We start from the raw sequence: 26,071 nt of genomic DNA on the forward strand, positions 1-26,071 counted from the left end.
TTATTCCAACTAGTTAGGTGATTTGGAGCTGGTTCTGTGGATGGAGGCCCTCAACAACTGCCTGTCACGGGGAGTGTGGCACCGTGAGACGCACGCACTGTGGACTAGAAAGACATGGAGCGGAGTCCAAGTTCTGTCTCTTACTGTCCGTGTGACCTAAAGAAAAGTGAACTTTTCTGACGCTCTTTCTTCATCTGTAAAAGGAAGTAATTTTATGCTAATAAGTTTAATTTTATCCTGCATAAATCAAATTTAAAACAATCAATATATAATATTCCTAACAGATTGTTTGGCATGTAGTAGAGTTTCAGTCAATAGCTGGCTCCCCTTTTCCTTCCCCCGGCCTCAGTTTCTCTACCTGCAATTTGAGAGAATAGCCTAGCATGATGAGATGCTCTCAGGTGTGCTCTTCAGTTCCCAAACCAATGGCAGCACAAGTGACAGCTCAAACAACTGCTGGTTCAAGGCCATGGGATCTTGAAGTTCACTCCTTGAACTGACTGATTGCCTAGCAAGGGTTGTGGGCGTGATCTACCAAACCAGAGCATCAGAAGAAGGTCCGACACCATCAATGGTGCTCACAGTTCCCGGGGTAATTAAAAGAGTTTTAACAGGTGCAGGATACTGTGAGGGGTAGGGGCGGGCGAGGGGAGCAGCCAGTATTGGGATGGAAAGGGAGAATTAGGTAGACATTGCTGGGCTGTGTACCAATTAGCAGTCCCTGCACCATCTCCAAATCCTTCCAGCAGAAGGAACTGAGACTATAATGTAGCTAAGTACATCCACCATACCTGGCAGAGAGGTAAGGTTCCTGTATTTACTGTTTCACACAGCAAGAATGTATTGAGAAACTATTTGACAATGCTACTAAGTAAACAGCACTCAACCAGACAGATAAGCCCCTCTTAGAGCTTATGCCTCACAGGAAGACGTGATAAATCAACATTACAGCAAAGCAGAGTGAGTGTTGTAACGGAGACACGCAGGGTCCTGTGGAAACAAGCTCAAGGCCCAATCAATACCCATCTGCTGTATTTATTGTGCGGGATGCAGGGGGATTCTAAACTTTCCGCTGTTTCGGATTCTCTTATCTAAACAACACACCCTTCCGAACACCAGCACCTGTGGAAAGCACAGCAGCGAATCATCACAATGCGACCTTTCCAGGCCCTCAGCAGGGTGGACAAGTGGCTACCAGGGCGGTTTCTCGTTTGTGCTCCTACAGAGGCCGCCACGAGGGAAAACTCTAGAAGGAACACTGAGGGGCCACAGGAATGCATCTCACAGCGACGCCACAAAACGTGTAGGTGTGAAGACACCAGAGCAGAAGCGTCCAAGCCTGCCACCATCGGCGACGATGCGGCTCATTTCCAGCCGAGGAGATGAAGCGACGTCACCGGGCACAAACCGCCCCAGCACTCTGCCGAGCACGTCCGAAGGGCCGATGCCACGTCGCCAGCTGGCCAGATGTGCTCAAGAATAGCGCTGCTATCGAAGTCCACTCTCAAACAGAAATAAAAAAGCGAACGAATACAGTTCAACCTCCTCTCTAAGTTCTCTGCTGGAATGAGTCACACCAGTGTCTAATTTTAAATTTAATTGTTGTGTATCTCTTTCACCCTCTAGTAATGGTACTAATTAATAAAAAAAAAATACTAAGCCGGCTAATCGGTATAAAGATGGAAGCTGGCTAAAGGGACAAGGGACATCCAGGAGTTATTATAAATATATTACTAATGCGGGGGGGGGGGGGTGTCAGTGAATAGTACTGGTAACAAGAATTGGTCCTTACCCTGGAAGAACAAAAATGCAAACAAGTAATCAAATGACAAAGTACAGAGCTCATCGGCATGGAAGATACTGTCATAATTCAGCTTTTTTTGGTGTAAGCTTGGAGTATTTTCATGCCCAAAGACATCAGCTGCCTTTCTGTTATACTCTGCTAGAATATATACCCCACGCCTTGCCAAACATTAGCTGTCGCTGAATTTGTCCCCAAGGAAGGACACATGCACATGCTAAAGAGGAGAGAAGTGCAGATTGCCTCCCAGGGGCATCCTGGGTCCTGTGCCTGTGGCTACAGGCCACAGGGTGTGTCTGCAGCATCTAGAGCTGGGACCGCAGGAGAATGGTGCGACCAACCTTGCCCAGGACGGGCTCCTTACATCCTGTTTCGATGACACCTCCTCTCGTTTCCAAGAAGCTGTTGCATAATTATCAGAGAGCAGGCCCGAGGGTGGGGCCTTACACAGCTCACACAAGCTACTCTTGAATATTTTTAAGTGGTAAACTACGCTTCCCCTGCCCTTACTCATTTGCAGAAAAGAATCGAGTGAGAAGACCTCCTTATATGGGGCCAATGACGACAGAAATGAAACTGTGAAAAATCATTCGTTAAAAAGATAATGAAGAGACTGACTATCGTGTAAAGGCTGAGCCAATGTTGTCTGAGTCTGGCACGAGGTGCCTTCATCTTCTGCAAGCAACATTGTTAGCCTTCATCTGGCACATGTTATCCTAAATTTGTCACAAAGTAATAAACAGATTCAAAACCACAAGAAAAAATAGACGTGTTCCATTTCACTGCTGGTGCTGTCAGGAACATCTCTACCAGTCATCGCTCATCCTGGGGACCAGCGAGCCTCATGACTCACGATTAAGTCAGCATTTTATGCACACGTGGGTCACATTAATGACCTTTGCCTAATTGAGAATCCTTTCACTCTCTCTTGGATGCTCTGGCTTCCGTGGACAAATGCTTTCTTTAGGAAAGTGGCTTGCAGCTGAAGGCAAACACAGGCACCAAAGACAAAATAATTGATTTTCAACTCTCTTAACCTTCCCAGAAAAAAAGGCAGCTACATCCATGTTTTCCACCCCAAAGTGAGCAGCTGAGAAATGAAGGTTCCAGGATGGCCAGGCCCATGTCACAGCTGATGTCTCTCCCTGGGCTGGACCGGGCACTGTTTATGCAAGAGGGCCGGCCCCAGCTTGCAGCATCGATGCTGTTAGGTTTCCAGGGACCTTCTCTGCTTTGCAGCCGGTGCTGCTTTATTTTGCACTAGTTTCCTGGCCCCTGCCTTGCACCTGCCACCCCGGGTCGCACCATTTCACGGATCTGCTGGGGCAGCGATGCACAGTCTGGGTCTGGCGCGTGCGTTTCTGGCGATGAAAGTCTCTTGCCCTCTCGCGTAGGCTTCCCCTGGGCGCTGGGTGGCAGCTGAGCAGCGCCTGAGGCCCGGGCCTCCGCCAGGGCTCCCAGCCCCGGGCTTTGCAACCCGTCCCCCTCCCGCAGCCCTTCCTAAAATAGTCGGGATGGAGGAAGGGAGGCTCCCAGAGTGTATCCAACGCCCTACGTCTCCCGTCTGATAGTAGCAACAGTGCCAACCATCACAATCAGGGGGAGGCTGCCTTGTGCCCGGGCACCCCCGGCGCCCCAGAGAGGGGCCACGGGCGGAAATGACAAGTCAGAGCGGGCGGTATTCACAGGGCAGCTACACGCGAGGCCAGGCGCCCGCCGCCCACCTGCCGCCCCCGCGGCCGTGTCGCGCGTACACAGCTCCGCCGCCACCTTCCCGGGCGGCGCGCACCCCGCGCACGCGGCCGCGCACTTGCTTCCCAGGCGTCTGCAATGCGCTCGCCTCGCACCCGCGTTCCCAGCCCCTCTCCTCCCGCCCCCCCCCCGTTCCTCTCACCTTCCGTCTCAGGGGCCGGCTCAGGCTCCGCGCGGCGCGGCGAGCGAGGCCGGCCGCGGCTCCGAGGCCCCGGCGCGCTCGCGGGGCTGCGGGAGCCGGGCCGCCCGGGTGCCCGAGCGCAGCGCGCGGGGCCGGTGGGGATCCGCAGCCGCGCTCCCGGGCTCGCTCGCGCGCTGGGCGCCCGGCGGCTCCGCGGCTCTGCCTCCCTCCGCACCCGGGTCCTCCTCCCGGCGGCACCCTGGGGCTTCAGGCCGCCCCCTCCGCCCCCATCCCCCGCCCCCCGCGCTGAGGCTCCTTCCCGAGGGCAAGGTCGGGTGGCAGGTTCCGTTCCCGGGCAGGGTCCCGGCGCTGCCCGGAGCGCCACACCCCTCGCCGGCCCCGCGCCCCGCGCCCCGCGCCCCGCGCCCCGCGCCCCGCGCCCCGCGCCCCGCGCCCCGCGCCCCGCGCCCCGCGCCCGGCTGCAGGCTGCGCGGGTCCCCGGCCGGCCGGGGCGGGGGCGGGGGCCTGGAGGCGGCCCGCGGGCCTCCCTTACCTCCGCGGACGCACGGCCTGGCCGCGGGCGCTCCTCCGCAGCCGCGCCGGTGCCGGGACCCGCCCTCGCGGTGAGCCCTCCGCCGGCGCACCTCCCGGGCTCGGCGGACGGACTGGCCCTGCGCCCCGCAGGAAGATGCGCTGCGCCGGCCCCTAACTTTTTCCTGGGGCGGCCAGGGCCCGGCTGACCTTTCGGAGCAGGACCTATGTCGAAGGGCTGGGGAAGTGCCCCGATGGTCCCAGGAAGGAAGTGATGCAGTTTAGTGAGAACATTCCACCGGCTCCGACTCAATCCACTTTCAAAAAGATAACAGCGGCTACCTTTCGGCCGTCGGGGGCACTGGCCGGGCTTTGCAGGGCTCCCCGCTGAAGCCCCTGGGAGGGCCCCGGGCACCCCAGCCGAGGCTGCCCGACTATCGGTGCAGACGCCGCTGCAGCGCTGCCTTCCGCGCCCTCCCACAGCCCCGGGGGTCCGCGCCCTCCCACAGCCTCGGGGGTCCGCGCCTCCCACAGCCCCGGGGGGTCCGCGCCCTCCCACAGCCCCCGGGGGTCCGCGCCCTCCCACGCGCCCTCCCACAGCCCCGGGGGGTCCGCGCCCTCCCACGCGCCCTCCCACAGCCCCGGGGGTCCGCGCCCTCCCACAGCCCCGGGGGGTCCGCGCCCTCCCACAGCCCCGGGGGGTCCGCGCCCTCCCACAGCCCCCGGGGGTCCGCGCCCTCCCACAGCCCCCGGGGGTCCGCGCCCTCCCACGCGCCTTCCACAGCCCCCGGGGGTCCGCGCCCTCCCACAGCCCCCGGGGGTCCGCGCCCTCCCACGCGCCCTCCCACAGCCCCGGGGGTCCGCGCCCTCCCACAGCCCCGGGGGGTCCGCGCCCTCCCACAGCCCCGGGGGGTCCGCGCCCTCCCACAGCCCCGGGGGTCCGCGCCCTCCCACAGCCCCCGGGGGTCCGCGCCTTCCACAGCCCCCGGGGGTCCGCGCCCTTCCACAGCCCCGGGGGGTCCGCGCCCTCCCACAGCCCCCGGGGGTCCGCGCCCTCCCACAGCCCCCGGGGGTCCGCGCCCTCCCACGCGCCTCCCACAGCCCCCGGGGGTCCGCGCCCTCCCACAGCCCCCGGGGGTCCGCGCCCTCCCACGCGCCTCCCACAGCCCCCGGGGGTCCGCGCCCTCCCACAGCCCCGGGGTCGGAGGTCCCGGTGCCGCCGGCCGCACTGGGCAGAGTGATTCTGTTGTGGTTTTACGGTTTCCAAGCAAAGCCAAACACAGTCCCTCTCGGCCCACAGCAGTCCAAGGGCAACGGGACTGTGGCAGCTAAAATGACCGAAGCCGCGCTGCGAGGCTCGTCAGCAGCATCTCCCCGCGGGCTTTGCGCCTGAGCAGAGCGGGCTCCTGGGCTCCAGCCCGCCGGGGGGAGAGCGGGCTTGCCCCGCACGGGCTTCCCCCTCCCTCGCCGCCGCCCGCCGCCGTTCAGCTTTGCATTGGCTTCCAATTCTTCCTTTTGGGTTTGTTGTTTTTTTTTAAATATGTTTTTATTGATTTTGGAGAGAGAGGAAGGGGGAGGGGGAGAGAGAGAGGAACACCCAGGTGAGAGAGAAGCAGGGATCAGCTGCCTCCTGCACACCCCTGCTGGGTAGGGCCGCCACCTGGGCATGTGCCCCCATGGGAATGGGACTGGCACCTTTGGCTGGATGGAAGGAAGCTCAACCAACCGGTTGTGGTGCTGCTGCTGTAACAAACACACTGTCCCGCCAGCCCCATAACCAGCACGTACGATTACACTCAGTATATAACGCTCGAGAGCAGTGACAAACGACGGTGTCACTGGGTATATATTTACTAGACTATCCTTTTTTTTTTAATCTTCACCCAAGGATATTTTTTCCAGTGCTTTTCAGAGAGAGTGGAAGGGAGAGGAGGGGAGGGAGGGAGAGAGAGAAACATCGCTGTGAGAGAGACACATCGATGGGCTGCCTGCCACCGGAGCCCGGCCAGGGCTGGGGATCGAGCCTGCAGCCACGGTAAGTGCCTTTGGCCAGAATCAAACCCGGACCCTTCAGTCTGTGGGCCGATGCTCTAACCACTGAGCAAAACCAGCCAGGGCTAGACAATACTTGTAATCATCATTTTTAGTGTACTCTTTCTACTTATTAAAAAAAAGTTTGCTGTACAGCAGTGTCACGTTATACCCGCAGCAGCGTCATCAGTCTCGTGTTTACCACTTCTCTCGATTATGTCCTTTTCTCTTGTCCTTGGTTTAATCTGGTGTTATTTTGTCCAGTAACGTGCATGTAGGCTAGAAGCAACAGGCAAAGCCATGTAGCCTAGGTGTGCAGTAGGCTAGAGCACCTAGGTTTGTGTAAGTTCCTTCTGCTTAGTTCACGCAATATCCAGTCGCCTAACACGTTTCTCAGGACGTATCTCCGTTGTTAAGCATCATGACTGTATCTGAAATGAATCTCCTAAGTCAACCTGATGTGTTATCTTTTCTTTAGAGGCCCAAGAATCAGTCTCTCACAGTAAAACTTGTTAGACCTGCAAGTTGGGCCTGGAGAGGCCAGTGATTGGGATGGGTCTCAATGCACATTGTGCCTCTGCCTTTGGCGAAGGCGACTCTCGTTATAGATACCCCGAGCTCCTTGGGAGTCATTCCAGAGAGCACCCTCTGCCTGGGTAGCCACCTGGACCTGCCACTGGGGCAAAAAGGGCTGGACTCAGTCCTCCCACTTAATCCTTGCCTTCAGATAACCAATTCAGCCTGAAGGCTTCTGGGGGTAGGGTGGGAGAATATGCTTCTGTGTTAGGCAATTGCTTCCTTACGTTGACTTACCTGAGCAGTGAGCCACTTAAATTGTAAGCCTAAAGCTTTTTTCCACCACTGAAGCTCTGAACCAGACCTAGCTGCTCTTTTCCCAGGCTCGGCAGATAGGGGCCTAGGGCAGCCTGGCTGGCATTGGCTGCCCAATGAATTGGACTTGCGCTTTCAGCCAGCTTTATCCAGCTTTATTCTCCACAGAAGGACTAAACACATTACAGATTTGTAGGAAAGGCTGTCTTTTCCCCACACCCCAAAGAAGTGTGTTGTACCTTCCTTTTTTCCACAACTATTGGCTGAAGACTTACCATGAACCAAATACTATCCTAAGCTTTAGGACTACCGTGATAAGCAAAAACCTGACCTGTTCCTGCCTTCCTAGAGCTTACAGTGTGAACAGGAAGGTGGACATTCGTCAAAGAGCCACACAAAGGACTACAAAACCCCAACCTCCAAGAAAAGGCAAATGTCGTTGCGAGACCTTTCAGTGAAGGGAATTGGTTTAATTAGAGATGAGAAAGGCGTTGCTAAGGAAGTGACATTTGAACTGTGATCTTCAGAAAGCATGGCACTAACTAGGTGAAAGAGGTGTGGGGTTGGGGTCTGGCAGAGCACTCCAGACGGAGGGAACGGTATGTGCAAAGGTTCTGTGGAAGAAAAGAGCATGGTGAGGAGGAACTGAGGAAGGTGGCCACAGACGAGAAAGCAAGAGAGGGCCCAGGAGCTTCAGGGGACCATGAACCCCGTGAGGCCCCAAATGAAGTAAAGGACAACCATGTGGGCCTTAAACACTGGCCTGGAGAGGCGGTGGGTCCTTCATTAAGGTGTTTTCAGTAGATGGTGCATTATAATAAGATCTATGTTTTGAAAGTTTCCCTATAATGCAGATAACAGATTAGAAGCGGGGCCACAAAGGGTGAAAGTAGAGCAGTGAGGAGGCCGCTGCAGTAACCCTTCAGGAAGAGCACAGCATTCATCAGAGCGGCGGTGCTGGGGAGAAGTGGTTGGATTTGAGAGAGATGGAACAGACGAAACATGCAGGACGTAGGCCGTGTGTGGCCAAAGGAAGTCGGGATAGTACAGTGAGTGGTTCAAGTCTCGGGTTTTACAGCCAGCAAGGCTCAGGCTCGAGTCCCTGCTCCATCATTAACTATGTGCGTGATCTTAAGCTAGTAATTTAACCTCTCACAAGTTCCAATTTTACAAACCTATCACCCAGGATTATAACAATATATCTCACTCATAGGCTTGTTGTGGGACTAAGTGAGCTAATACTTGAAAAGCACCTCATGCCTGCCAGTGCCTGGCATGTACTCAATAAATGCAATGTAGTTACCATCATTATTATAGTGTGGTTATTTTTACTATTATTTTGATGTTTGTGAAGTTGGCAAGTAAAGGGAAACCATCAGTCTCTGCTTCACTTTGCAACCGGCTGATGGGCTAGGACATCAGATCCTGAGGGCGGCAAAATGTAAGCATGGGGCCACCACAGGCTGAGACACAGCGCCGGACAGCGGCCCAGTTCACTCCTCCACCGAGCCCAGGGCCTGGCCGCCTCATCTGCCTTCTCTTTCTGCTTAGTCTCTGTAGGATTCTATCCTCACGCATCATGCAGCTCTCTGCATTTACAGGAAGAGCCAAAGAACAGCAAGAAATTGCAGAGTCATTTCAGTTCAGCTCTATCCCAACACCTGCATCATTGTGTTCCCTTGGATTTGTAAAATAAGAGTCATAGCACCTATATGAAATCAGCAAATTGTTATTTATATTTCTATCATTTATTTTGTATGTAATTGTGTTAATACTATGGCAACATTTTGCCATGTTGTTGGTGGATCAAAGGGATGAGCCCCAGGATCTTAGCAGAGGTGTATCTTTATGGCAGGAGCACATGGGCAACCCCGCAAGGGGTCTCTTCCTCCACCTTCCTCCCTCAGTCTCTTCAAAGCACACTTCTATGCACCTTGCAGGGAAACTCTAAACAAAAGGGCTCTCTTAATGATAAAGGGGCTTTGTTTCTTTCCATGTCTTGATGTAGTTTAGTGATGGTCTATTTGGGTTTTAAGTGATTGGCAGTCTCTTATGATGTAATTGCTGCTGGTGGAGTCATTACAATCTGCTAACTGGGAGGAGGGGCTTCTTTTGGCAAGAAAGTTTTTGGAGGATTTGGGGTTCAGAATGCTAAGATTCACCCAAATCTTCCAATATGCCCCTTTCCCAATTCTCAGGGCCCACTCTTGCCAGTTAAATCCTTAACTTCCACACAAGAGGCCTAGCAAGGCTTTGAAATTGTCCTGCATTGTAAACATGCAACGTGCAGCAACAGACCTTAGGTCCAATTTGGGGCTATATCAACAATGTGGCTGCAAACATGAGGATCCTGGAGGCTCTCTGGGCCGCTGAGCATGGCTTCATCCAAGACTGTAAAGTTCCTGAGCTTGTCATTTTCTTTCTTACGGCCTCCACTGCAGTGTAGTCAGAAGTAGGCGACACACCCCACAGTCTTTAGTTTTCTTCTCTGTTCCACAGCAACTTGCTCTCCTAAGTGCTTGTCTTCAATAGACCCTTAATTTTAGGCAGCCATGGGTGTTAATTTAAGTAACTGTTAGCCACTCTGTGTCTCCTTAGAGCTGCATTTTAAGTTGAAATGAGGTCATCACTGTATGCGAACCAACCAAGTCAACTAACCAATATGAGGTTCCCATTTTTAAAGGTCTGGAACCAGTCTTGGCCTGCAATGTCCTGACAGGATTCACTAAAGAAAAATCAGAACAACTTGAGGATTGGCTATCAGCACTAGGTGCTCGGGAGTCGTTGGTAAGCTAGATCAGTGACCATTAGTGTGACCGCCACTAGCTTTTGAGTGAAATCACTGTGGATATGATCCAGGACTCAGCAACTTGCTGCTGCCACCCAGAGGTGAAAATCCTGCAGCAATGGCCAGCAGTGTCACAGTGCCCCCATTCTGCAGTCCCGGTGACGGCCTTTTGCCTTCAGCCAGCCACTGTAGAATTGCCCTTTGCCTTCCAAATCTCGTGTGAGAACTTTGGCAAAATGCTAATCCACCCAAATGTCCTCGTAAAGGGAGCCTGGGAACTGTAATCCCCAGCCCTCCGGCCTGTGAGACGCAGAAGAGAACACTGAATGGGTTGTGAATAAAGGTTTATTTTCTGTCTACCCCTAGAATGTAAGCTCCATGAGGGCAGGTAGTTTTGTCTGTTTGGTAACTCTTACATTGTCAGCATTTAAAATAGGTACATAAAAGGTACTCAATGACTATTTGCTGACTAAATGAATGACTATTGTAGCAATCTCACTATAATTTATGGGATTCTACAGATTATCAGTGATACTGCTGTGTTGTTATCCAAATCTCCAGCTTATCTAGATCCCCAGGGGGCCATCGACACAGGAAAATGCCGTGTTTCATGATGTAAAGTGGTAGAAGAAGTTACTTTTTTCTTTCTCTTCATCTGTTAATCCTATCTTTTCTTCTCCATTCACAATTGTGTAACTCTTCCAAAACACTCTGCCAGTGCACTTTTGGCTCTGATTGTATATTTAGTTTTACCTCTGAAATGGCTCCTGATAAGTAGAGATCTCTGAAATACCCTGATAAATTCCCTTCTGAGATTGTGTTCTTTTTATATTTCCCTTGGGTTTGTGTCAGAGTCTAGACATATTGGACTCTTATTCTTTGTTCTTCCTCATATATTACTACCATATGTCATATTAGGATCATAACCTTTTCTGGAGATTTTAAAATATAATCTCACAGGCTGCCACCACTCTGCCTAGCTTGTGTGTAATGACTCTCCTAAATGCTATTTTGAACTGAGCTTTTGTTTACAAGATAGCTGTGCCAGTAATGACATCAGGTTGTAGATGAGTTTGCAATGGGAAGAGCTCATGTGGACCGAAGTTCTTAATTGGATTCCTTCAAAGAGTGTTCCAGAATGGCTGGCTGGATGAGCTCACTGGTACACAGTCTCTTTGGCCACTTGGAAATACTTCAAGGAGCCTCTCAGAAAGGACAAGAGATCCTTACTTGTGCATGCCTTCTTCCTGGTTTACTTCACTCCCCACACACACTGCCAGCTGGAAAATTTTTGAGAGTTCATCAGAATTAAGTTTCTGTGTGAACATGTGTTAGTTGAGACTCATTATCATGAAAACAGCAGAAAAGCCAGCTGAAATTGGCAAAAACAATAAAGAAGACTTATTAGCTTATGAAAGTCTGAAAGGCTAGGATTTAGGATTAACCCAAAGTTTCCACCAAGGATTCTCTTTGTTTCCTTTCCTCTCTGTTCTGCTCTCCACATGTTGGCTTCATTCTAAGGCCGACTCCCCCTGTGGTGGTAGAATAGTTCCCAGTAAAAATCGAGCTACGTATTTCTTGGTTCACTCATTGAGAAAGAAAGAACTTGAGTCTAAAAGTTTCAGGCAAAAGTCCTAAAATTTACCCAAATTGGACTAGCTAAGGTTATGTGCCAAGACCCTCTACCCAACCCATCACTGTGGCCAAAGGAATAAAATGCTCTCATTGGCCTTAGCCAATCAGCACCTGTCCCAGGTATGAAACGTGGCATATTTTCCCACAGCAGATGGTGAATGGGAGCGAAGCGCAGACGCCTGTATTTGTCAGTGTCAACATGAAACAGGTCACGCACACTGGGTTAGGGCAGTTCAAGGTGAGGGCTGTTTGTGTTGTTTCATTGAAAGGGCCAGGCTGCAGAGGTGTGGACGGGTGCGGTAGGCCATAGACACAGCACAAGAATCTGGAAGGGGGTGGGGGAGAGGCTCCTGGGACCTGAGGAGCACTTGGTGGCCAGGTGGGTGGGGTTCTGCCTGAGATGCCCGTGGGGAAGGGAGCAACGACCCACTGGGAGCACAGGTAAGCTCAGAGGTGGCTGGGAGGGAGCCAAGGGAATTAATAAGCTGGTGCTCTTGTTTCCTCTGTTTCTACTGGGGCTCCCCAGAAGCCTGAGGATGCAGGAGTCCTGTTGATGTGATCGTACTGGTCAGCCTTCCAGGGCTGAGTGGAAAAGGGCAGAGAGTAGAGCTGGGAGGAGAAATGGAATGTATTCTGCACAGAATCTGAAGCGAAATTTGGGTACCTTGAGAAAGCAGGAGGAGATAATAAATCCTGGGGCAAGAGCCCACCAATGGTTACTACAGGCCAGAAGTATTTTTCTTACAAATCTTGCTAAGAACTCTTAAGATACTTAGGGCAGTACCTTATATTCCAAAAAGCAGACAAGCCTCTTAAAAACACTTACAATGTCATATATATGTATGAGTATTCTCCTACCACAAGGAGAATCATGAACCAACTATTTATCTTAATTAATCATATTAATTGTCATTATCTACATCAACTGCTACAGAAAGAATATTAGCTAATTGATGGATATACTGCTCAGCTTCTAGGAAAGTTTCCTAGATGAAAATGTTTTGCATATAAAACATTATCACATGGGTGATAGAGACCTCCTATTCCCTATCTTTCTTGAGCATAACATAAGAGAGAATGTCTACTATTAACCTGAGATATTTAGATTAAATAGAGGAAGAATTACTTGAAGATAGGATATGTTCAACCTCAAAGTTTTTACCCCTGGATATCTTTGTACACGGTTTTGGGATTCCTCTGTCTCTGCTCTAAGATAAATCCTGCAATCAACAGTCTAAAAAATTAATTTTGCCTCTCCAAGCACAGAACTGCAGTGTGTCCCAGGATGAATGCCAATGTGATGGCTCTCTGGTGGCAGGGCCAGCAGACTCTGTGTCCACCTCCATCTAGAGTGGGAATGAATTATTCAGATGGCTGAGGCCTTGTACTGCACAGCAGGGTCCTAAAGGACGAACTCAAAATCCAGGAACATAAGCAGAGTTAGGGCTCAAAGCACCCACTCACTCACTCAGTAAGGATTTACCAAGTCATACTATGTGTGTGCCTGGCGATGATTTTTTGTGTTGATCAGAGCAGTGAACAAAATGAAAAAATATTCTTGATTTTCTGCAGTTTATCTTCTAGAGGGGAAAACAGGCAATAAGTAATATATACACACACACACGTATGCTATCCTGCAGAATGATTAGCTGCTTTCACTCTGGGTGATACGGGAACCCCCTGGAGAGTCCCCAGCTCAAGGATGTCATGACGCAATCTGTACCTTCAAAAACCTCTGGCTGCTGTGGTGATAGAAGCCTGTCTTATCAAAGGTGGAAGGAGGAAAACCAATCGGAAGGCCACCGCAACATCACAGCTGAGAGGTGATTGTGGGTGAACTGGACCATGGTGGTGACAGGTGGCTGGTGAGATGCGATTAGATTCTGGATATATTTTGAGGTGAGCGATTATAAGATTTACTGACAGACTGTATGTGGTACATGAGAGAGAGAAAAGTCATTAGGGCAGAGTGTTTCCAAAGGATTCCATGAACACACCTGAGTTCTGACACGTCTGGAATTGGAAGTGGGCCATTTGCATGGGGCAAGTAACAGGTAAAATCCTGGGAATTCTTCAGACCGGGGTCCTGCTGCTCCTGACTGTTGCTGAGGTTGGAGCAAAGTAGTGCATTCCCAGATACAGGGCGGACTGTGAAAGGCGCAGAAGTGGAAATCATTTGGCAGGTGTTGACATGTGAGGAGTCATATTTTGTTCAGACGTGGGGATGGCGAAGGTAAATAGAGGAAGAAAGCCTTTAAAGACCGGTGTGAGAAAGCTCCGCGGAAAGTCATTAATGATTGTGAGGAGCGAGTAGCGCTGAGAGCTGCAGTTAAGAAAGCTTTAGCCACCTTCACTGCGAGGGCATATTAGTGCTAAGGCTGCCACCACGAAATACCACAGACTAGGTGGCTTAAGCAACAGAAATATATTTTCTCATGGTTCTGGAAGCTGGAAGTCTAAGGTCAAGATTGGTTTCTACCGAGGCCTCTTTCCTTGGCCTGCAGACAACTATCTTCTCACTGAGTCTTCATGTGCATACTCATTCCTGGTGTCTTCTTAAAATGACACCAATCATATTGGATTGGGGCCCCGCCCTTATGACTTCATTTAACCTTTACGAGCTCTTTCAAGGTCTTATCTCCAAATATAGTCAATTGTTTAGAGCTTCAACATATGAATTTTGGGGAGACACAGTTCAGTTCCATAACAGAGGGGTATAAAATCAGAGGCAAGAATATCACTGTAAGTGTCCAGGTGGAAGGAAATTGAATTAAGGTGGTCATAGTGGAAAGAAAAAGAAGAGGGATATAAAAGACATTTCCTAAGTAAAAGCTACAATGACTGAGCAAGTGATTGACTATAGAGGCCACAAGAGAGAAATCAATGATAAATCGCAAGTATTGCACCTGAGCGACAAGGGGACTGATCTTGCCCTTAACCAAAAATATCTGCCTCCTTCCCTTTGCCCTTCATTTAATTTCTCTAAGTACCACCCCCACCCCATTTCTTTCTGCTTTTCCCATCTGGTCCAATTTGTTTCTACTGCAGCACAAATTCTGACATTTTCCATTAGGCTAATCTTCCTAAAGACCATTCCAGGAAACATCTTTCGTGTCACTTCTGCTGTGTCTTTTTCTGTCCTGCTGCCTACATTTTCAGGCATTGCAATTGTTTTTCTTTGCTTTTTTTTTTTTTTTTAATTGCTTTATCTGTTTACTAGCTCATCCGTTTTTCTCAATTAACCTTCTCCCTCCCATTTCTGTTGTCATTTCTCCTTAGATCTCAGTTCTTGTCAGGAAGAATCATGATGTCCAAGTTATTGCTTAATGATGTGCATGTGAAGAGATCATTTTAAAGGCTGTTTATTTTGAAGGAGGGAAACATGAAACAAATAAAGGAGCACTACTTTACAAACTACCCGATGTGCTTCTGAATCTCAGCTCCCCAAAGTGGTACTGACTAAAACATGAACAGGTTAGTATGAGCTCAGGAATGAGGGAACCCAGGTAGGATATTATTTTTTTAAAAAAAAAAGGCTTCAATAAATTTGTGGGCAACTGTTAAAAAAAAAAAGAAATAGACTGTCTTAAAGATTTCAGTGTCCTGAAAGATAAATCTGATGAATCTTGAGTCTTAGTTTGAATCTTACTGGACTGCAGAGAACTTGGCTCTTGGGCAGCAGCCTTGACACTAGAAGGCATAGGTTCCTCCAGAAAGTTTATTAAAATTCCCAAGGAAGAGTCATAAACTTTGCTTTTCCTTTCTTGTTCCGCCTCCCTTCAGTCTTAGGCCAACTGGGCCAGATAGTACTCTAGCTGGGCAACTGATATTGGGAGAGTGAGGTGGCAAAGAGGTGTAGGAGTGCCACCTGGTGTCTCGGTGCTATAGATATAAGCAGACCTTCAGTTTACCTCCCCTTTCAGCCTCGCTTGCCATTCCTGCTATTCTTACCTTTCTGACTTTGCGGCAGGAATTCCTGTGAGCTACCTGGTTTGCTCTACAGAAACCACATGGTTTGGCTTTCTTTGTTGATTTCACCCATCAACATATACCCTTCAGTCTTCCAGAAGTTTCTCCTGTGCTAAAGATATTCCTCCTGTTGTCAGTCTCCTTTTGTGGCTGTTCCTTCTATGGACTTCTAGTCTTTTATTTCATTGGGGTATCAGAATGGATGGGAGTCCAATGCATGCATTGTCCGCTACCTGGAGTCAGATGCTTCTTTTCTGTTATATTAACAAGATACTATTTGTCACTTTACACATTTTATTATTAAAAAATTTTTAAACAAATATAGAAGTGGATAGAACTCTCATATACCCATCACTTAATTTTAACAATATATAATATTTTGCTTTATTTGCTTTTCTGGCCTTTTTAACAGTTTCTTAAATATGTGTTAAAGAAACTGTTAAGTGTTTTAAGGCAAATCTTAGATTTCAAGCTACCTCATCCTAATATACTTCAGTAAACATCTCTTTAAAAATGACATTTTCTTACATGACTGCAAGTCTTTGGGTGGATATATGACCTTTACTCTTGGGTAAATGCCTAGGAGTGGAGCCTTTCATTGTTGTCATTATATTGTAGGTATATTTCAACTTTTTAAAGAAACTATCAACCAGCAAGACTTTATTTTTATCCACTCCATGGGTCTCAGTTTTAACTGGCATGTTTAGAGCTTTGCTGTCAAATATAATAGCTACAGATAGCTATTGAGCATTTGAAATGTGCCTAGCCTGAATTAACATGTGCTTTAAGAATAAATTCATACTGGCTTTTAAAGATAGTCCCCCCCCAAAGTATGTGATATATTTCATTAGTTATTTTTATATTGATTGCAGGATGAAACAAGAATATTTTGCATATAAGGGTTTCTTTTTATGTTGTGATGAGCTACTAGAAAATTTTAAATCAAGCATGGCTTATCCAATTCCATCACTTTGTAGTTAGTAAAATTTCTTCTAAATTTTGAAAGTTGCTTGAGACTCAGCCCTACAATTTTGGCTTTTAAGTATTCTTCTCATAGATTTTAGTGATACATTTAGAAAGAATGCACCAGGTATTGCTTGACTCTTTGGTCTTTTTCAGTTGCTACACCTAAACACGAGTGCATTTAGTTTTGACAAATAGCCTGTCTGGCCTATTACTATAGAGAACTGTAATGTATTCTTCATGTCCGTGAAAAGGCAACTTTGAGAGTCTTTCTTTTTATCAGAGGTTTAACTCTAAACAACCACAGCATCAGCTGGAATTAAATGTAATTTTTTATTTTTCAACCACTGTTAGGTTTCTAGGTTTATTATTCTGCTTGAATAGATGGCAAGTTTCTCTCACCTTTTTGTAAATGTGGCTGACTCCGTCATGATTTTAAATTATTGGTGCTCTCCCCACATTACATGGAACCTATTGAATTCAAAGTGGGCATTTAAATGTTTAGCTGGTTCCGTTAGAAAAACAGAGCAAGTAACTGCAATATTTTCATCTTGAATTTAAAGAGAAAAACCTATTGTGTATCACCCATGAAGGTAAACACTTTAATTTCCTTTTAGGAAAAATAAAACGTACTTGAAAAAAATGTATAATCCAAAGACTACATCTTCAGGCTAAGGATTCCAAAGTAAACGACAACTAGTTTTGATAGAATAATGTAATTTAACGTTCCCGAATCTGTCTCTGTACATTGTTGAAAATGGGAAAGGGTTATAGAGGAAACAAGGACGTGAAAGGAGCGTCTTCGGGGCTTCCAGCTCCGCGGTGTGGCTGACGGCGCGTCTGGGCTCCCGGTGGGGAGGGCCTGCTGCGCGGGACTGCAGACACACGGGGCGCCTGCTGCGCGGGACGGACGTGAAACGCCTCTGCAGCCCTAAGGGACGGTCATGGGCGAAACACGAGCAGGCTCTGCTCTCCCGGCTGCGGCAGCGGGACTGGCACAGCGGGGGGGCTGGGTGTTGCCATCTTCTGGTGGGTTTCATCAGCCCCCTGTGGCACCTCATCCGGTGATGGGTGCGAGTTCACAGCAGATGCTTCGCGTGGCTGACTTTCCCACACCAATGCCTTCGTCGGTACCCATATATGTGTTTATTAAATCAACAATAGAAATCATGACAAATCAACTCAGCTGACTTTGGACACAGACAAGTTTTAAGTTTCAAACGGCTGGAATTGTGACTGTTCTGTTCGTCATATCCCTAGCACCTAACACTATTCTTGGCCCAATAGGCATCTTCGGTATACATATGTTGAGTAATAATAATAAGTTTTGTTACTGTCTTTTTTGTAGTCTTGACTTTGCTTTTCAGAATCCGATGGAAATTGATTCTGGAGTCTGAGGCTTCTGAGCTGTCCCACAATTTTCTAAATTCCTTCTTCACCTCGCTTCTTGTCTCACCCAACATAGTCCTGCCACGTTGGGGTGTTCAAAAGCCCCAGCCTTCTACGAGAGGGTGGCTCGGCTTCCTCTTCCGAGCGACATCTCTCTTCCAGGGCCCAGGTTCGTTTCCCGCAGCTGATGCTTTCCCCGTGGAGTACAGACACTGCCGGAGGTCCCTCCCTGGCTCTGAAATTGTATCTTTCTGACTCCTTTATTCTCTATTTTGGGAGGTTTGGCCACAGTGACTTGTAATGTGTTATTTTTTTAATATATGCTCCCCCAGGAACTGGGCCATGTATTTTTTCTGGGCTGCTTCTTTCTGATGAATAATCTCAGAGAATCCAAATTTTGGTTGTCAGAGCCCAACACTTACCATAAACATCACATCCCAACTCCAGAAGGATTAAATATCACCTCACCCACCTGTGCATTTTGTGTGTCACCAACCAGTGGCCATCACTCTAGGTGACTTGCTTAAACTGTAAAGCACACCAGGAGAGATGGCTCTTAGCAGCTTTGCTCTCCTTTCCCTCCTGGCTCCTTTGGACATTTTTTACTCTCTTGCACAGGAAAATTCGTTTAATGGATTTTTGCCTCTCTTGCACAGGAAAATTTATTTAATGGATTTTTGCCTCTCTTGCACAGGAAAATTCGTTTAATGGAAAAGCTGTTTTCTCACAGTCTTGCAGTGAGAAATGACTTTTCCTTCCCGATTTGGTCATGTCATTGTGCTTCACACTTCTCTCCAGTATTTTCCAGGAGGAACTTCATCTGAGATTAGATTTCCCTTCCTACCCTCTGTATCTGCTCCTCTCCTGTTTTATCATCTTTCCCTTTCCCCTTCCACCCGGTTTTACTCAGTCTCCTCTCCCTGACCCTGATTCCTTTGTGGGCATATATCTTCCTGTCCTGACTCGGTCATTTCCTCCCTGTGCAGTGGTGACTATGATCACAAACATTTTTGGTGTGAGGCTTCTGAAATGAACTGAAAATGAACTTTTTCTAGCAAACAAAGACTCATACTTTATTCAAAAGTATGATTTTTATGTATGGCCGTTACTGGCTTTACTGTCACCCCCATTGTTAATTAAGAAAAAACAATAACTGCCATACTTGAGCACCTACTACGTGCCAGGCACTGTAGGAAGCACTTTCCATCCACTATGTCTGATATTTATGAACTTCTTGTAAGGTAAGCATCATGCTATCCTCTTTTTCAAATAAAGGGACAAAGGCTCAGAAACTAAAAGTAACATGTCCAGGGTCACTCAGCAGAGTGGAACCCAGAATGACCTGAGGCAAATTTTGTGTGTTTCTCATGAGATTATATGACCTTTTAATATTATAGAAGCAAATTTCTCCTGTCTCATCACTTCTTTATAAAATTGTAATACCCCCAAAGGCATTTGAAAATAATCTGCATTTCCATGGCTGCCTTTTCCGAATCTGGCGAGTGTGGGCCAGCGCTATTCAATGGCGCTTCCTGTGATGACGGATCCCACACCTGTGGTGCCCAGTGAGGCCACCACGAGCCACGTTCAGCTTGAGCACGAAAATGTGGCTAGTGTGACCGATACACTGAATTTCTCATTTAATTTCATTGTAGTTAATATAAATGTTATTTATTTTTAAATCCTCACCTGAGGATATTTTTTCCATTGCTTTTCAGGGAGAGTAGAAGGGAGAGAGAGAGAAACATCAATATGAGAGGGGGGGGGAGAGACGCATCCACTGTATCCATTAGTTGCCTCCTGACCCTGGCTGGGGACCGAGCCTGCAACCGAGACACGTGCCCTTGGCCCTAATGGGACCTGGGACCCTTCAGTCCGCGGCCGACGCTCCAGGCCCCGGCCGAATGTGACTGTAAAGGGCAAGGGGTGGCTCCCACATGGGATGGTGGGCGTCGCGACGTGCAGGTTCCCCCAACCTGTCCTGTGGCCCCAGCTCCGCACCATGACTCGCCCCCTGTCAGGCCTTCTGTTCTCTCCGGCTACGTTCAATCACTGCGAGCGGGGCGAACAAATTATTTACACCTCTGACTGCCCTCGTGGCAATGGGCGTTAGTGGAAATGACTTTTCAATGCTAATTTCTAAGAAAAATATTACGGCAGCCCAAGCGATCTCTGCTCTTGCTCAGCTTCTTTTCAAAGGGTGCTAAAAACCTAACACTTTTTCTTCGGTTGGGACTCAATTAGCTTCAATGTGTAACGGAAAGGTGTCCTTTAACACCACTAATTTACAGCTTATTTATTTTCTTTACTCCTTAGCATCCTTTCTTGCTCTCTGTTCACTTGGTGCATGTGCATTTAGTAACTAAGGTGCAAAGGGGCTGCAGTTACATCTACACCACGGAGCATTATTCCCATGTTGTGTAATTCATGCACCTAAACAATTAACGTATGGCAGGTAAACTGTTACTCATGTAAACTGCTGAAAAGGTGTTTTCACAAAATATATGTGCTTAACAAACTAAAACAGAATGAAATCTAACTGAGATAAATAAAAACTTAAAATTATTTAAAGATATAACTTGGACCCACATAATACATATCTCCTTTGTTTTTAAGATATGATGTATTATTTGATTTTTTTATATTGTAAAGCAAATCAACATTTTACCAAAAATCATCCTCTAAAGCAGCAATTTTCAACCAGTGTGCCCCAAGAATTTTTAAAACATGCAATACCTGACTATTTAGTCTGGGGCACTGACCCCTTTTCCCTCAGATTGTCAAATGAAAAAAATGACAACAGCCCACACAACAATAGCTGTCCAGTGTGAAAGGAATCAAAATTGTGCCTATTTATTTTTAAATCAGGCTGGCAAAATATATATATATATTTTTGGTGTAACAGAATTTTAGTAATTAGCTTCTGTGTGCCATCCGATGAAAAAGGTTGAAAATTGCTGCTCTAAAGTTTCTTTTTCATGAACTCCCAAGGTTTTTTTAAAATTAAAAGTAGATTATCATTATCTTTTGAGGAATATATCTATTGCCTATGTCTGATACATCTAAAATTATTTTGATAAGAGCCAATTCGGGTTACAATCACAAGCAAACCAGACCTGTTTCAGGCAAAAGTTTGTACTTTGGAGTGTGTAACACAATCTCAGCTACAAGATGAAGCTGTTCGGACACTGAGAACTTTGGATGGATGGACATTTGTTACCCACTAATGTAAATTGCATGATTAAAGTTAATCACTCCCAGTGGAATACAGTCCACTGATTACACATAGATTTTCAAGGACATTTTTCTCCTGTCTCCTCCCCTGGAATTCTTCTCTTAGGGTGTGAACCAAGTGAGAGGAAATGAGTCTTTAATAAACTTAAAAACAACTACTCCAGTGCTAACTTGCTATGTATTTTCAAAAATTTAAAGACCTGTAAAAGACAGGGAAAGAGGCTGATGAAAAAAAAGTCAGAAGAAAAAAATTAGTTATTTAGAGTATTATATTTTTCTTAATAGAATAATACTATTTTAAAACTTAGCCTTTTATTTATAACCAAAAGTACATTTGGTAGAGAACACTATTGAAAATGTTTTGTACTTGAACAGTTTATTTGAGCTGATTAGCCACGATCTTCTATGGGTCATGATTTCCCTTGAGACAAGAGATGTGAAAGAGAGAGTTTTCCACCTATAGAAAAATACAAGCTATCTCTCTCCTTTACTATTGAAGTACATTTCTTCAAGGCAAAATTTATTTTAAATTAGTCAAAATTATACAATCATGTCACTGTTACAATGTAATAAATAAATTATGTTCAAGATTTATATTCACTGAAAAATATTTTCTACCGTTATTCTACTGTTTCCATTTTTTTGTTTCTACTAGTCATTTAATTTTTAGTTATTTTATTTAAATATAATTTCTACTAAAATATGTATTTAGATATTTAGTAAACCCATTGTAGTCCTTGTTGAAGTCTACCCACTATTTCACTTTAACTTTATTATCTTCTCAGATTAATGGACTGGCATTTTTTTTAAAAAAAGGAACTCATAAGAACTCACTGTAATTAGGAAATAATCACCATAAAATTAGCTAAAATAATACCTAGAATAGCTCTTAGAGATTTTCTAACCCGAGTCTCTTTATTAGACATTAGTAATAGGGTTTTGTGTAAGTCAGGCGCTCTTTGCAGTGACCTCAGGGTGTAGGGGCTTCACATGAGCCTTTTAATCAAGCCACCTCTCAGTTCTGTGGGAGTATTAGTGTCGCCTCAAGGGACAGATGAAGACATTAGAGTTCAGGGGGGAAGACAGAGGAGCGTGGGGGAGTGACGGGAGGAAATCAGTTGGGCAAACCGACAGGGAGGGAAAGGCCTGCAGCCTGACAGGCAGGAGGCGCTGGATTTCTGACTGAGCATGTCAGGAGTGGTTTGCAAGCTAAACACGAAGCTCTCGTGCTTTCTCATCGGAGTGTTATTCCAGACAATCCTTTTGGTGTTGGACAGCTGAGTCCTGTACCATAAACAACATAAATGGTTTTTTATGATTCGAGCCAGAAGATCAAATGAAATAAAGGCCAATGACCTAGTGAAGAAATAGGACTCTCCTGCTCTGCCTTCACTTCTCTCTTTCTAGTTAAAAATAAAGGTCTTTAGACTGAAAGTGGCACCAAGGATTGAAAAGTCCTTGGTGACTAGACAGATTGTAAGTGTATAGAAGAATCATGGAGAATAGGAAAGTTTTATTGTTAAAAAGAATGAAACTGGTTTCTAAAATTTAAGATAGATATTCACTATAAATCCTAACAGGTTTTAGAATGAGTTTTTGAATGAATGACTTGGGGGGTACTCGAGAATGAACACTAATTATTATAGGAGTCTATTATTACAGTAATAGCGAGTCACGCCACACTGAGTTAACTTTCTTATTAAGATAGATCTAGGCCGTAGGACCTTTATTACAGACTATGATCGTATCGGCCAAAGTGAACTGTTCTTATGGGTGAGATAAAATTAGTGGAACATCACTGACTTCTCAGCAGTACAGAGCCCTTCAAGCCCCCTGAACCGCCTGGGTTGCTCCTCAACATGACAGAGAGAAACAGATTTGTGTCCACGGTGACCCAGGCCGTACGGCAGCTATGAGTGCCAGGCGCCCGGGCCCCTCCCTCGGGCTCCCCAGGCCTCTCTCCCCTGTCCCCCCCCTCCTGGCCCGTCTTCCATTTTGAGGTATAATTGACATATAACATGATGTTAGTTTCCGATGCGCAACACAGTCATTTGACATTTGTATCTATTGTGACCTGATGACCACAAAAGGCTAGCTAACACTCATCACTCCACATAGTTACCAATTTTTCCTCCCTGTGATGAGAACTTTCTGGATCTACTCTTAGTAACTTTCAAACACGCAAGGCAGTGTGATTAACTATAGTCACCATGCTGTCCACTCCAGCCCCAGGACTTACTATTTTATGACTGCAAGTCTGTACCTTCTGACACCCTTCACCCATGTTGCCTCTGGCAAAGCACCAATCTGTATCTTGGCGGCCTTTCCTTGCTTTTTTCTTTTTTTAGATTCTACATATAAGTGAATCCTGTGATATTTGTCTCTCTTATTTCACGCAGCATAACGCCATCCATACTGATGCAAATGGAGAGATTTTACTCTTCTTAGGTCCTGCCGTTCCTGACTGTGGCTTTCATCTCCTGGTCCGAGATGGTTGGCCCAGCAGCTTCCACATCATCTGCTTTCCAGCAAGAAGACAGGAAAGTGGGCAAGAGGGGGCACTTGTCCCTAACTTTATGGCAGGGCCAGGAACTGGCCATTCTCGCTTCCAGTCAGCACTGAACTGCCTGGGCACACCCGGCAACATAGGCCCTGGGACTGTCGGGCTTTAGCTGGGAAACTGTGCCAAGTTAAATATTCTCTTTCTAAGGAAAAGGAGAGAATTCTTATTGGCGAGGCAGCAATCAATTGGACCGTATTGAACCAGTGCCTCACATTTTCCCTTTGATACATCTCTTTCAAGATAATTACACAAGCCACACACTAAAATCTATTTGCAAAAATTTTAATTATGGAGCAAAGTAAAAGTTCTCCTTAACATTCTACTCTATATTCACGTCCCTCTGCAAACTTAACTGTCGCCAGCATTTGATTCTCTTTCATGCATTTTTATGTAAATTACACACATAGTATACATATTGATATCTAGCTCTCTTGTTAACCAAGTTGAAAATGTTGTTATTCTTGCTTTGAAGCTTGTTTTTTTAATCTAATTACATCTCTTAGAAATTGTCCTGTTTCATTTCATACAGATTTATCTAAATCTAATAAGTGATCCATGGTATTCCATAAAATGGAATTATTTAGCTGATTTTATTAAGGACAGTTAGGCTATTTCTAACTCTTACTGCTCATTCAAAAAATTTTTCCACAAAACATGTTGCATTTTCTGATCATAACCTATGCGACAGTGAATGGTGGATATATTTCTATAAGGTGGATCTTGAAAGAGAAGCTTCTGTGTCTAAGTATACATTTATTTATACACTTTTCACATTCCACGAGAATTTTAGAATCAGTTGACCAAATCTCATAAATAAACATTGTTAATAAGATCCTTTAAAATAGATGTTGTAAGACAGTACTTGGTCTGCATAGGACATATTGGAAGAAGCTGATATTTGTATATCATATGGTCTTTCTAGTCTAGGATTTTACAGTTTTCTTAATAGAGGCATGTATAATTCTTATTACGTGCATCCGTAAGTATTTCATAGTTTTGCTTATTAAGATGACTCTATTTTATTACATTTCATATTGGTTTCTTATGATATATAAGAAAAACACTGATTTTTAGTATGTTGGTGTTTCATTCAGTAAGATTACCAAACAGCCCTGTTGTTCCTTGTAGTTTAACAGTTAAATCTCTTTTCTGACGTCTGCATTGAAAAATCATGCTCCTTCCCTTGGTTTCCAGGCGTGAGCCAGCCTTATGAAGCCGGGTGCAGGCCCCCCGAGGATGCAGCCTGTAATAGCTGTGGCAGCTGAATCCTCAGCCTCCCACCAAGGGGCCTCTGGCTGTCAAGGCAGAGAAGAATCATTGCATCTCGTACCTGACATGTGGCATTCCATTACACACACGATGTCCTGGAGATATAAAAATAAAACCGTAACTGTTTACAGATGGAGTGATTTTATATAGGCAAAATTCAGAAGAATCTATTGACAAAGTATTAGAAATAATAAGAGCCTTACAAAAGCTTACTGGAGATAAAGTCAATTACATTTCTATGCCAGTTCGTTAGTTGTATTTTTGTTTTCTTTCTGAAGATTTTGATGGGCATAAATCCTTTATTCTAATATATTCAACTTAATCTTTTTAGGTCTCAGTTTTTGGTGTGTTTTGTTTAACAGGTCTTTTGTGTTCTAAAAGTACCTATCTGGACCTCTTATTTTTGTATGGTGCAAATTAGGAATTCATTTTTCCCCAGGTGGACATTCAGTTGAACAACAGCACGGCTTTCTGAACAGACCATCTTTCTCCATAGATTGGCAATTGTTGCCTTTCTTATATCAAGGTCCCATTTGTCCCAGATCCATTTCTAGATTTTCTATTCTGCACCATTGGTCTGCTCATCTGCCCCTAAGTTACAAACACACTGTCCTGTCCTGTCCTGTCCTGTCCTGTCCTGTCCTGTCCTGTCCTGTCCTGTCCTGTGGGGGTTGGGGAGTGTCGGGGCTGTGTGGAGGGTTTGAGCAAAAAAGAAAAAAAAGAGAACTCATGGACACAGACAACACTGTGGTGATTGTTGGAAAGGGGGGGTGGGAGGAGGGTCTAGGGGGGTAAATGATGATGGAAGGAGGCTTGACTTGGGGTGGTGAACACACAATACAGTATACAGATGACGTGTTGTAGAATTGTGCACCTGAAACCTGTACACTTTGTTAACCAGTGTCACCCCAAAACACTTAATAAAATGGAAAAAAACACACTGTACTAAATACTAGAGCATTCTAAAAAGTCGCAGTATCTATAGATCCCCTACGGTGATTTTTTTTCTTATGTGTCTTAGCTATTTTTGGCCCTTCGATCTTCAGTATGTATTTTAGAATCAGTTTGACAAATTTCCTAAATAGTGATGTTAGAATATTTTTATGAACTAAAAAAATATGTATGTTGAAGAAAATTGACATCTTTTCAGTACTGAATGTTCCCCATCCTGAACATATCATTTATTATATCGGC

At 46.2% G+C, this 26,071-nt stretch overlaps 1 protein-coding gene across 1 annotated transcript in view; it reads right to left on the minus strand.

The window, feature by feature from the left end:
* SYNE1 (spectrin repeat containing nuclear envelope protein 1) overlaps positions 1–4,441 on the minus strand; it is a 357,645-nt gene extending 353,204 nt beyond the window's left edge. The window contains exon 1 of the mRNA XM_081140676.1: positions 4,228–4,441. The gene's annotated coding sequence lies outside the window, so the exon portion shown is untranslated. The remainder of the gene's footprint in view (positions 1–4,227) is intronic.
* Between the last annotated feature and the right edge of the window lie 21,630 nt (positions 4,442–26,071).

The sequence above is a fragment of the Miniopterus schreibersii genome (genome assembly GCF_964146895.1).
Source record: "Miniopterus schreibersii genome assembly, chromosome: 6".
In the NCBI taxonomy this organism is placed as follows: Eukaryota; Metazoa; Chordata; class Mammalia; order Chiroptera; family Miniopteridae; genus Miniopterus; species Miniopterus schreibersii.